Genomic DNA, 12,814 nt, shown 5'->3' with positions numbered 1-12,814 from the left:
CTTGAAATTTTATACTAGAGGTTAGAGTAGAGGGAGGGATAAGAACCCAATGTCGAGATAGCCTGGCTTGGGATGACATGGCCAAGATGATGTGCCTTAGTGTGACACAGTTGAGGTGACATGGTCGAGATGATGTTTCTTGGGGGTGGACCCTACCAGGCTCGTGGGACTTTAGGCCACTGGGATTTCAAGCAAATAAGTGGAGAGCAGGTTGAGAGATTGATGGACAAGATTGATTGAGGGCCACACTCATGGTCATCATTTAGTGAGTAGGGGGATCTATAGTTGGGATTAGTAGCAACCTACCCATGTGCAATCAACAACTGAGATTAATTGAGGGTCCCCTCTTCCCCAAATTTAAAACCAAAGTTGGGGGTTCTGCGTTATCGATTGTTTTGGTTGAGGAAATTTCATACCCCAACATAGTTTGCAACAGAGCACGTGACCCCATGGACAGGTAAGCAACCATAGTAGTGCAACATGGGCCAGTCAAGGCTCATGTGGGTGCTATGTGAAGATCCATGGAATGACATGGACCCTCCTTATTGAAAAACTTCAAATGGTCATAAATTTTGATACAAAAACAGGATTGAGTTAAATTTTATGTCATCAAAAATATATTGATGAGTTGATTGCAATGGTGGTATCAAAATTATGCTCTAAAAATATTGCAAAATTGATTTTTTTTCTAACTCCATCTTCATAACAAATCTTGAACATTGGGTAAAAACAAACAGGTAACACCCAACACAGCCCAAGATAGGCTCAACGGGGTGAGAGGGAGATGATTACATGTAGAAACCCACATCCATTTTTCAAAAATGTATTGAATCAAATCCTTTGTGGGACCACATCACTCTTCCATGTCAACATAATCAGTCATATTAAGCATGGTGTGTATCGGGAGGAAGGCCTAGTAGCAACTACCCAACTTCCTGATATTCAACCATTAGCTCAATCATTAACTCATGATCACTTGATACATAATTTATGGATACTCATCTCTGACAATTGATGGATTTTTTTTTTAGTCATTATTGAGTATAAATCATGATACCCTGTCCTAATTCTCCTAAAATCGCAACATCCAACCACTAGCCTCTTGACACACATAATATCAAACTCTATCGCTTAAAATTTTTCAACTCTAGAAATGGATGGCCTATAAGTTCTATTACTATCGAGGCTCCACACTAGTAGCTACTATTTATATCTCACAATACTTGAAATCTAATAGCTTGACATCCATGATACTTCCATCCTAGATTCCACATACTATTCACTCTTATCCACTTTATGACATGTCACCTTGCCATGTGAACTGCCATGTCATTTCCACATTAGCATGCCACATTATCAAGGACTATTCCCCATGCTACATATTAATGAAACCTCAACTACCACATGAATGTGACACATAATTCTACATCAACACCATGTCAACCATACCATTGTGCCACATTGTACCCTTCTAGCCATGTATTGGGTCCAATGATATCAGGGAGGTAGTCCAAAATATGCCTTCAAATCTCCCAATATCTAACTCTTAACAACTTCACATACTCCAATAACTTGATGAATAAATTTCTCAATTGCTTATGTGGATCAACTTTTGTTAGTATCAAGGGAGGAAATTTGACCACCACCCCCACATCTCCCAACTCATGTCTCTCACTATCTTGATACCTCAGATTTTATGGCCCAAACTACATGGTAACCAATGGTAAGGTAGCATGTCAGTTGTAAGAAAATTATAGGTTTGTCAGTATCAAGATATTTCAGGGGTCCTCCTGATACTTATGTCTGGCTAGATTGAGACTCTAGTATCTTGATGCCAACAACCTAATATACCAACAAATGACAAGATGATTCTCGTTTGTCAACATACTAGTCAATAACATTTGCATCGATGATTTTGCATGTGTATTTTGGTGAAGTGTCAAATACTCAAGACTTGATAACGCAATATCCCCTAGTATTCTATTAGCTATTAAACACATATATTGATGTCCATGCGTCCAAGGGTGGGCACTAAGGAATTACATACTTGAATTTCTAAACTTTTTCCATATGGTATCAAAATCCACAAAGGTTTCAATCCCTAAAATTCCAAGAGCCATCCCCAAATTTCTACAAGTTCCAATAGATCTTCCAAACATGTTTTAAAAGTATGATATTGAATCTAATAGGGCATGGATCTTCCTAGCAGGCTTCTAATGATATAAAATACTTTATCATCTTGCGAAGTAAATTCCAAGGTCCTTCACTCTTCAAACACTAGCTAGGGCTTTCCTCCCATAAGTCAGAAAAAGGCCACTCTCATAGTTTGTGCCATTTGAGGACTTCAAGCCTTCCTTTTTCATGATTAATAGCCAATTAGGGGCAAAGTATGGTTATTCAACCCCTCACATGGCATAATAAAGACCAACACAATCACTTAAGGCATCACAAGCTTACTTGCAACACCTCAAGTCCCTTAACAACTTTCGACCACTTCAACAATTCTTCTGTAAAAATTTATAATAATTTTATTTATATGTTTGGAGAAGATTCCTTCTTTTGAGTCTCAACTTTGCAATAAAAATTCTACACTTGTATCTAAGTCCAAATTACTAAAGGAACTTCTACTCTCTATAGCAGGCTCAGAGCTTCTCTGACTTATTTAAGGTAGGCTAGATCCTATTTAAGACCCCTTAAGAGTCTTTTACAACCAAACAACAATTCTAGTTGACCAATTCAGTGATGGGGTTAACTTATCATGTCTCCTTAGCCATATCTCTTACTTGATTAAGGCTTGTAATAGTCAAGAGATTTTAATAGTAACTAATACTATAGATCTATTACTCCTATTCTTGTAGGCGCATAATAAGAGAAAATGAAAATACATAAGAAAGCATTTGAGAATTAAAAATCCACCACAACCATTAAGACTATATTTTCTCTCTCATATCATAAAAAATAATACATATATATGTTATGATATCAATTCAACAGGAAATATTACAATGACTCTTGGACCATCAACATGATTTCCATTTCATTCGATATAACTTATGTTATAAGTTTGATGTCCCCTAGGTTACTTGTCTTATTAAAATAAAAGATTATCTTCAATTAATGAAGGGTGAGCCATGTTCCTCGATTATCACTAGTTGAGTGCCCAAAACTTGGCAATTATACAGTGTACCCATCCTGATATGCAGTCTAGATCCTCCCTGAAGAACTAATGAAAACATGACTTGAGCCTTCCCTGAAGAAGTGAGCTCAAAACCTTAATTTCAGTGTCAGTGCGATTATGACACTGCCTACTCATGTTGATGGTGGGTTTCACTATACTCACCTCGCACTGGCAGCACAATTTTTACCTAGATACTCGCGTTGATCCCTAAAAGGCAAGTTTTCCCAAAGAGGACAAGAAGCTTCGTGATCTAGAGGCTTCCAGAACGACGAGCTGGAGGTTGTTCGTTGTGGATGTGGTCAAATTCTCATAATATTATCCTTTGATCTTATCCCTATGAGCTTCCTCCTTGAGATGAGGGCCTTCCCCTATCTTTGGTGAGATCCTAACTCCCTCTCCCTGCCTATATATTCTTCCTCTCCCATTCCCAAATGGTTGGTGTTTGACTATTTGCACCCTTATGCTAAGATAGTGCCTACATGCTATTCATTTTGGCTTGGAGAAGGAGTGCTTGGAGAGCTTGAGCTTGGACTTGGACGTTCACTCAAGGAGGGATTACTAACATCAAGGCCTAAGTTGTATGCTTACTCTTTTATTCATTAATATATACAACTGTTGGTTCACTTTCCATAAATGCTTGTGTCAATACTTCATTTATCTTAATACTCCTTGATCTGTTAAGTGGATTATATTCGATTATGCTTGTTGCACTTTTATGCTTTGTTGTGTCTTTGGCATCTTGTGCAGGTATTCAAACACTGTAAGTATTAAGGACTGAGCCTGAAGAGAAAGAGATCAAGATCTTCAAAAAAGGAGTGTGTGATAACATCAAAATGAGGTAGGTCTCCTTCCTCTTCTCTCATTTTGATTGTAATTTAGGAAAGAATCTTGTAGGTTGTCTCATTTGTTGCTAGACCCACTCTTTGGGCTAGAGGGATTGTCTATGTCCGCAAAGAGGATTTACCTAGACAAAAAAATGGTGACTCCATTGGGGAAGCTATAACCTTTCCATCCATTCTTTTGATCTCATCCTCTGATGAGTTTGACCAATCGTCGATTTCTTGGCTTATGTGCATCACTATAGGTTTATACATTCACTGGTTTTTGCTTGAGAGTGTTGAGTCTGATATGATTTTCGATTTTTGTTATTTTTCCTTCTTTTCTTGCCCAACGCATTTTTTGGTCTGACAGAAGTGCTGGCAGCGCTGATTTTGAATTAACAGTCGCGCTGCTCTACCTTTCATCACTCCTTTGCCTTTAACATTCGTGATGATCCCAAAGGCTAGAGAAAATTAGGGTTTCTTCTTGTTGTCAATGGATTTTAACCTCTGAGAGTGGTTTTCTAGTGTGATTACAGTGTGTTTGTCTTGATTGTTGTCCTTTAGTGGCTGCAATTATATCTTGGCTTATGTTGATGTGTGATTGAAGCTAGATTGTCTTCTAGGGTTTTTAGGTATAGGTCACCCTTCACTCATCACTTGGCTTGTCTATGTCAAAATTGATTGCCTCCTTTTAGGAGTTTTACTGTGGTCAGGATACCATCTTCTAGTTGTTTTCGGTTCATATTTACAAACTTGTTTTCATTAGTATTGAGTCATTTTGTTGCTTTGAAAATTACTTTTGCTCCATTGTTAAACGTGGATTACAATTGTTTGATTTGGTGAAACTAAAAGTGTATGTTTTTTTGATTTCATTGTTTCAAAAAGAAAAGTGAAAGTATTTCTTCATTTAAGTATTTTTGAAACGATTTTTATTCGAAACCAAAAGTGAATAGAATTTTCATTTTAGTTGTTTTGAAATCCGTTTTCCCTTTGCTTATGCATTAGTTTGAATTTTGAGTCAAAGTGAAAGAAAAAGAACAAAAGGATTAGTGCATCTTAGTGAAAGAAAGTGATTTTTTTCTCATAAGATTGTATTTTGGCATTGCATTTGTTAGTGAAAGTGAAAGAGTAGTTTTCATTTTTACATATTGCATTCGAAAATTTAGGGAGATATGTTTTGATGCATTTGGCTTGATTGATGAATTTATTTGGTTGTCTCTCTTCCCTCGTTAGTTTAGCCTTAATTGAATGAAAATATTTCATTTTTCTCATTTAGTGGCATTATAAGAATTCAGGTGACATCATTGAGCCATAAAATTTAAACCTAATTCACGATAAACTTAAAATTTACCTCAATTAACCAAAGGAGAATTTGTAACCTAACACAAATATCTAGATGCTTAGGCTAGAGACATGTTCCAATGTCTTTAAACATTGCAGCTGTCGTTAATTGCCTACGTTGTATCCCGAGGTTGAAATCCCGTTCCAGTAAGGAAGTATATCAAAGGTTCTCTAGTACTTTTGGTTATATAGGAGGCACTTCAGTATGGCAAGTATATGGGAATGCTCTCACCAAACGGTTATGCATTAGAAAGTGCTAACATAGAATTGTGCTCCCTGTACTATCGAGTATATATTAGGAAACCCCACTAGGTTTCTATCCTTTAGCCACAGGTAACCAATTCAGCTACCTTGTAAACGTGATACACCAAACACAACATTTGGGGAGATCGATCGTTGTACGTTAAGTCCTTGGTTTCGGCTAAGGTGTATATAACGGTTCACAGATACTTGGTAAAACCTCTTGCCTAGCATCACCTTTTTTTATTTATTTTTTGTTTTGATTCATAAAGATAACTACCAACAATAACATGTCGAACCCATGCAGTTGCTTCTTGACCTCACATTGAGCAATTCCTTGTAAATATTAATTTTTAAAGCCCTCAACGAATCATCTCTTCCCCTTCTTCTCTTGAGTGAAATTCATTGTGGTTGAACCATTGCATTCACCTCACGGTTCCCCTTCATCATTTGATACTGAAGGGTCATCACAAGGAGTTTGCCCTGAAATTTCATAGTCACTTGAAGCTAAAGGCTTTGAACTTAGAATTTTCCCAAGTATCCAACCCCTTTCTTCTCATCCCCCGTCTCGAGACTCATCGTTGTCTCAGGCGTCTGATCCAAAAACTACTGAGAGTCGACATAGGTTTGTTTATATCCTCTGAATTTTCTTTTTGATCAATTTGTGATATCTCCTCAACGACCTTATAGTCCATACGACCATCCTGGTGTTCCTTTCGAGTTATCTACTTGTCCATCTTGGATTCATCCTCACCAACTGTTTCCACCAATGGCTTCAGAAGGTGAGATTCCAACCTCTGCAAGAGGTCCTATGGAAGTCTCTGCTACTCACACTCTTAGTGTTGATAATGATTATGAATACGACTTTCCCTCATAAGGATTTCCTTATGTAGGAAGAGTTCCATCTCAACCACCTCTTAAAATCAGTGGGCCTATGCTTCCACATGGTTATACAGCCTTGGCTCAACTAGTTTTAGGAACTCCCAATGTTTTTTCATTATACCAAAATCCAATTGGTCATCGAATGCTATGCCCACTTCTGGTTCGTTTATTCCTAACGTGACCACTCATATCCATGTGAAAATTGTCGTTACTGGAGTTCCGATTCAACTGACTATTCTAACACAACTGTTACCTTCGTTGCAACCTTCAATTCCAGTGCAACCGATAGTTTCAATTTATACGTCTGTAAGTTCCTAAATTCCCCCATCAAGTGGAAAAAATGTGCCACGATCTCAATCGCATCTTGGGGGAAAATCCAAATATCCCTCTTGTTTCAAGTGGAACCTATGTGAGTGGATCACAACCTCGCATGGTTGGGATGAGTCAACCTATTAGTGGTATTCCTAATCCCGATGAATCATCAATTCTAGCTGGAGCGAGTAATATCATGTATCAATAGCCTTATTTGGCTTAGATACCCCTCTAACAGTCTTATGTTCCGTATGGTTCACAAGCACTTCAAAATCCACCTTATATTCTGCAAGTAAGTCCTCATATAAAACCTCGTCAAAATCCCATTGCCGATGCATATGGTCAAATCCCAATTAGAACTTATCAATACCAACAAGGAATTCCTCAAGGAATTGTACAACAACCTTTACAGCAGTAACATAAACCTTTGCAACAACAGGGGAAACCTTTGTAGTAGTTTCAATAGCCTTTAGAACAACAAATGGAGTTTGTCCAATAGCCAAATCAACCATTGTATCTGCAAGGTCAACCATTGCAGCAGCAAGTTTAGCTCTTGCAACAAAAAACTCAACCTTTATATCAACAAGGTCAAACCTTGCAGCCATAAGGCCAACCCCTGCAACTACATGGTCAACAACTTTATTACCAGGGTCAACAGTTGCAACAACAACCTTAGAATCCACATGGTGTGCACAATGTTTATCCACCTTATGGTTATCAATGGCCTATGGCAGGTCAATATCAACCCTGCCTTGGAAATAATCCACCTTATGCTCAGGGTATACCTTAGTGGGGGAAAAATCAAGAGCCTTATGGTCAAATTCCTCCAATTTGGGGGCAAAACCCCTACCAACAAGGTTGGAATCCACAAACTGGGCCTTATCATAGGCCTTACATGCCTTTTAATCCACAATTGCCATTTCTAGTGATGTTGGAACTGCCAGACAACTCGAGGATTACTAATGATCTGATACTTCATTTGCCTTATTGGCCTCCAGTTCCCACTAAGATTCCTAACAATTGCCCAAAGTTCAAAGGAAAATCTAAAGAAGAACCTTAGGCCCATGTGATGACATATCGCTTATGGTGTTCTTCCAATTCCTACATTGACGATTTTGTTCATCTGCACCTCTTTCAACGAACCTTGACGGGTGATTCCGTGAAGTGGTACATCGAGTTGCCTCGAGGTACCTATTCAGACTTCAATTCTTTGGCCATGGCCTTCCTCACTCACTTCCAATTACCGGTTTGTTATGAAATTGGTATGCACTTACTTACATCTATGAAACAAGATAATGCGACCCACATCTCCAATCACATCCATGAATGGAGACGTTGGTGTCGCCTCATCAAGTTTGAAATCCCTGATGAGTTGTCAACTGAATGGTTTAACAAATAATTCATAAAAAAAATCGCTGTAGACATAGCAATGGGAGGTTGTGTTACCGGAGATCAAGCCATTTCCCATGCCCAACATTTAGATTTGGTTTATTCCCAATCTGGAACACTATATGAAATCTTGCCTGATGCTCCAAGGCCATCTTTGGATCTAGCATCTTCGAAGTCTCCGTACATACCACCTATCGATGGTATTATTATATCAATATCTCAAACATCCAACAGAGCTTCTTCCAAGAAGAAATCCGTTTTGAACACTAGTTCCAATCCTCTTTCGAAAACCCCATCGAATCTTGGTAAAACCTCCGAGGTTAATTTCATTCAATCTACCATGGCAGATAAAGTCTAAAAATGTAAGAAAAAGTGTAAAGGTAAAGAAAAATCTGATACCCCGAAATAAGATCCTCCTTATCCATCTATTGATGATGCCTCCAAACATAAGCCTAAGTATCCTTGCCTCATTTGTGAGGAAGATCACTACACCAAGGATTGTCCCCATCATGCGGAAGTTAGTCACTTATTGAAAGGGACCTTGACTATAATAAAAGATCCATTTCCATCACTACAGACGCAATTCATAGAACAACCCCAATCCTATGCCTCTTCAGGTTCTCATGTTTTCATGAGTGGTACAGTGCCTATTTCTGTTGCCACCAGGTCAAAAAATTATCAAACTCATCTAAATCAGACAGTAGAGAAGGAAGCCGCTGAAACACCTTTTACTTCCAATCCACCCAATTTTGGTCCTCTTCTCATCGAGAGACCTAATAATGAATATGTCATCCAACCACCTCTTAAAGGTGTGCTTTGGAAGTCATCTTATAATCCAAACACTAGAGTTGTGCAACATTACAGTATTGTTGAAGATCTGGCTCAAGCACCTTTAGCAATGTCTGCCTTGGAAGTTCTCCAAACTTGTCCAATGCAATGGAAATCATTATTATCTACTATAGGAGGTATTGATCCTACCAATTCCAATTTTATCACTTTCGATCTGTAAAACCATGTTCCTTGTCTTCCTCATCAAATTGCATTTTTGATTCAAGTCATTATAAAAGGAAAGATGATTCATCAGATTATCATTAATGAGGGTGCTTCCACCTGCATCATGCTTATTTCATGCTGGAAAGCCATTGACTCTCCATCTCTCAACCAATCCCTGAATATCTTAGAAGCCTTTGATGGTAGAGGCTCTTGCCCTTATGGTATTCTCACAAGTTTTCCCAACACCTTGGAAGGGAAAACTGTCGAGTTAGAAGTAGAGGTCGTAGATGGAAATCTGAATTACAACCTTCTACTTGGACAAAGTTGGATTCATGCCACGTTTTGTGTGGTTTCCTCTTTGTTCCATGTACTCCTTTTTCCTCATGAAGGGAAAATTGTCACCATCGATCAGTTATTCTTTTTCTGTTCCGGTTCTTCAAATGGAAATGTCCCATATGTGGGAAATACCGATATTCTATATGATAGTGTGGGGGTAGGTCTTTTCAAAGATTCTTATTTAATGGGAACTTTTTCTCTCCCACCTCCACATGTCGCCTTGATCAACATGATCTCTACCTCAAATGATCCCTGGATCATCCCTACTCCATATTAGGTTGATTCTTCGGTGATGCTATGCGCTAAGTCCTTTAGAAAAAAATTGATCAAGAAATTGTCTTGGCTTCAATAGCTTCTTTTGAAAGTCATACTATTCTTAGTATGCACCTGGACACATATTCACAATCTCCTTGGCTTGGTTCTTGGGATTCTTCAGATCATTTGAATGAGATATTTCCCACCGATAAGAGTATTGTTGAGGTTATGTCTCTTGATGAATCTCCTTGGAATGATGCCCATCATGATTCCTCATTTCTTCCTAGTTTAATTGAGATTCCTTCATGTCTTGAGAATTTTGTTTCTCATAACCTGACACATCCACTTCAAACACCTATTTTGGTGCATGAATTTTTGTTCGAAGGTAATATGGGAAATATCATTGCAACCATGCCAATCGAAATTTCCATTAAACCTGGGATTTTCGAGAACATTCACATCAGGGTTTCCTATTCTTTGGAAGAGATCAGGGTTTACACTGACCTTTTCAAAGAATTTCGTGATGTCTTCGCTTGGTCGTATGAGGAAAATCCTGGTATTGATCTAGTTATAGTGGTGCAAAAAATAACCATGTATCCTAATGTGAAGCTCATTGGTCAACCGTTTCATCTGATGCATCCCAGAAAGGCCGTTGTTATTAAGGGAGAAGTTGAAAAACTTCTAAAGGTTGGTTTTCTAATATCGTACCCGTTATAGAAAGGCAGGGAACAATTCAAGTTTGTGTTGATTACCATGATATTAATCATGTGTGCCCTAAAGACAATTATCTCACTCCCTTTATTGATCATATCATTGATGAGTGCACTGGGAGTGAGATATTCTCTTTTATAAATGGTTTTTCTAGTTATAACTAGATTAACATATTACCCACTGATTATCACAAAACTGCTTTCATCTATCCATGGGGGACTTTTTCTTATAAAAAGCTCCCTTTTGGTCTCAAAAATGTTGGTGCTACCTTCCAGAGAGTGATGTCATATGCCTTTCATGATATTAAACACATTTTTCAACCTTATTTAGACAACTTACCATCTCATTCTACTAAGCGTCGTGACCATCCAGAACACTTTCGAGAAATATTTCTACATTGTCGACATTATAATATTCGTCTTGATCCACATAAATGTGTCTTCTGTGTGGAATCCGGTCGGCTCCTGGGTTTTTTTGTGTCCAAAGAAGGCATCTGAATAGATCCTCTGAAAGTAGAGGCTATTGTAAATCTACCCCCTCCTTCATCACTACACCAATTGCAGAGTTTGCAAGGGAAGGATAATTTTCTTCATCTCTTTGTCCCTAATTATCCTGAGCTTTCTAAGGGATTTACTTGCTTACTTAAGAAGGGGTTCCCACTCATTTGGGATGAAATCACCCAACAATCTTTCGATGCTCTAAAGCAAGCATTCATTAGTGCTCCTTTATTTCATCCCCCTGACTACCACTGCGATTATTTCTTGTACTTGGTCACGATTGACAATACCATTTCCATGGTACTAGTCCAGGACGATCACGATGGCAATGAACATGTGGTTTATTATTTGAGTTGAAATCTTATTGACATAGAAACTCAATATGCTCATGTCAAGAAGCTTGCCTTGGCAGCAGTCCATGTTGTCCAATGATTTTGCCATTATATTCTTCTACAGAAGACCACATTGATTTTTTGAATGTAGCCCCATGACTTATATTCTGACCCATTGATCCAGGAGGATTCCGTTGATTCAGTTGCCCAGGTGTTCAAGTGTCATCATCAGTGTTCAAGTGACGTTGTCACTTCAGTTCAGCTTCGATAGTTTGACAGTGTTGGGTATGGATCAGGTTGTTCAGGTAATAGGTTTTCATGTCGTTCAGTTGATATGGGTTTATACCTAGCTGTCGACTTATGTTCATTGATAGTTCCACTAGGATTGGTCGATGACATGTGTCGTGTCATTTCCTCGCAAGATTTTGGTTTCGACATGGGTGTTGTTGATGGAAAAGGTTCGACATGGTTCATTGTCAGGTTGTTGTCGAAACTGTGGTTTTTGTCGATGATATGCATTGGTACGTCATCATGTGACAAATATTGCTAATTTCACTTAGTGACGAAATATTGTACAAGGGTTGCTAAATTTGATTTACTAAACCTTAATCTATACCTAAGCCCTAAACCATGTATCAAAACCTTAATCCTAACCTACCAAATTCTACATCAAACCCTAATCTAAGTTGAAAAACTAAAATACAATGCTATGTATTAAAATCAACATTCAAACCTAGCACCTAAAGTCCTAACCCTAACCATTTAACTCTTGGCATATGTTATGACATTACAAAATCAAATAAACAGTCTTAACCACGAGAGCTATACCATGCGGAGTCTCTAACCGTAGTGGGGTCATGTGATCATAGCCTGATAGACCGTCGGGGTTATCAAACCAATTGGCTTGGGGTTAACCGCCAGTCTTGACCACGTCGGAAACTAATCGGCATGTGAGTGGATAAGGGATAGTAGTGACCGTCAGGGTTTCATAAGCTACCAGTTCGTTGACCAAAGCGGTAACCGTAGCGATGTGAACGGAGATATGGAACCGTCAGCGAAACTGCTACCGTAACTGCCGGAGTTTGAACAGTGGAACCGCTAGAGGTGGCAGCCTGCAGTTAGACCGCGCCTAGTCACACGCAACCACCAAACCGCCTCCGCTCAGTTAGCTGACCTCCAGTGGATATGAATTTATAATATGGTTTATTTATGGGTTTTTAAAATAGTTTATGGCTGGAATTAATTCCATGACCATGTAACTAACCCTAGGTGTCTAATTTCAACAAGACTGAAGCCAAACCATATCAAAAATCAACCAAATTCATCTCAAATGTAGCTAAAGGTGGTTTTTATGTATCCATAGGCCTATAAGAGGTAGATTTGTCCACTGAAATACATTGGAGTGGTTTTTTACTTTTGTATGCAGATTCTGAAGGACATAGGCGGGTTTTGTTTTCAATGTTACGGGAGCATCTGTGGTTGGTTTTGGAAACTGTAAGAAACATTGGAAAGCTGGTTCAGAGGGAT

Source organism: Pinus tabuliformis, chromosome 3_2, assembly GCF_031772625.1.
Source record: "Pinus tabuliformis cultivar Carrire ecotype Pingquan chromosome 3_2, CPIR1, whole genome shotgun sequence".
NCBI lineage: Eukaryota > Viridiplantae > Streptophyta > Pinopsida > Pinales > Pinaceae > Pinus > Pinus tabuliformis.
The sequence above is the reverse complement of the archived record's forward strand: the minus strand, read 5'-3'. Positions refer to the sequence as shown.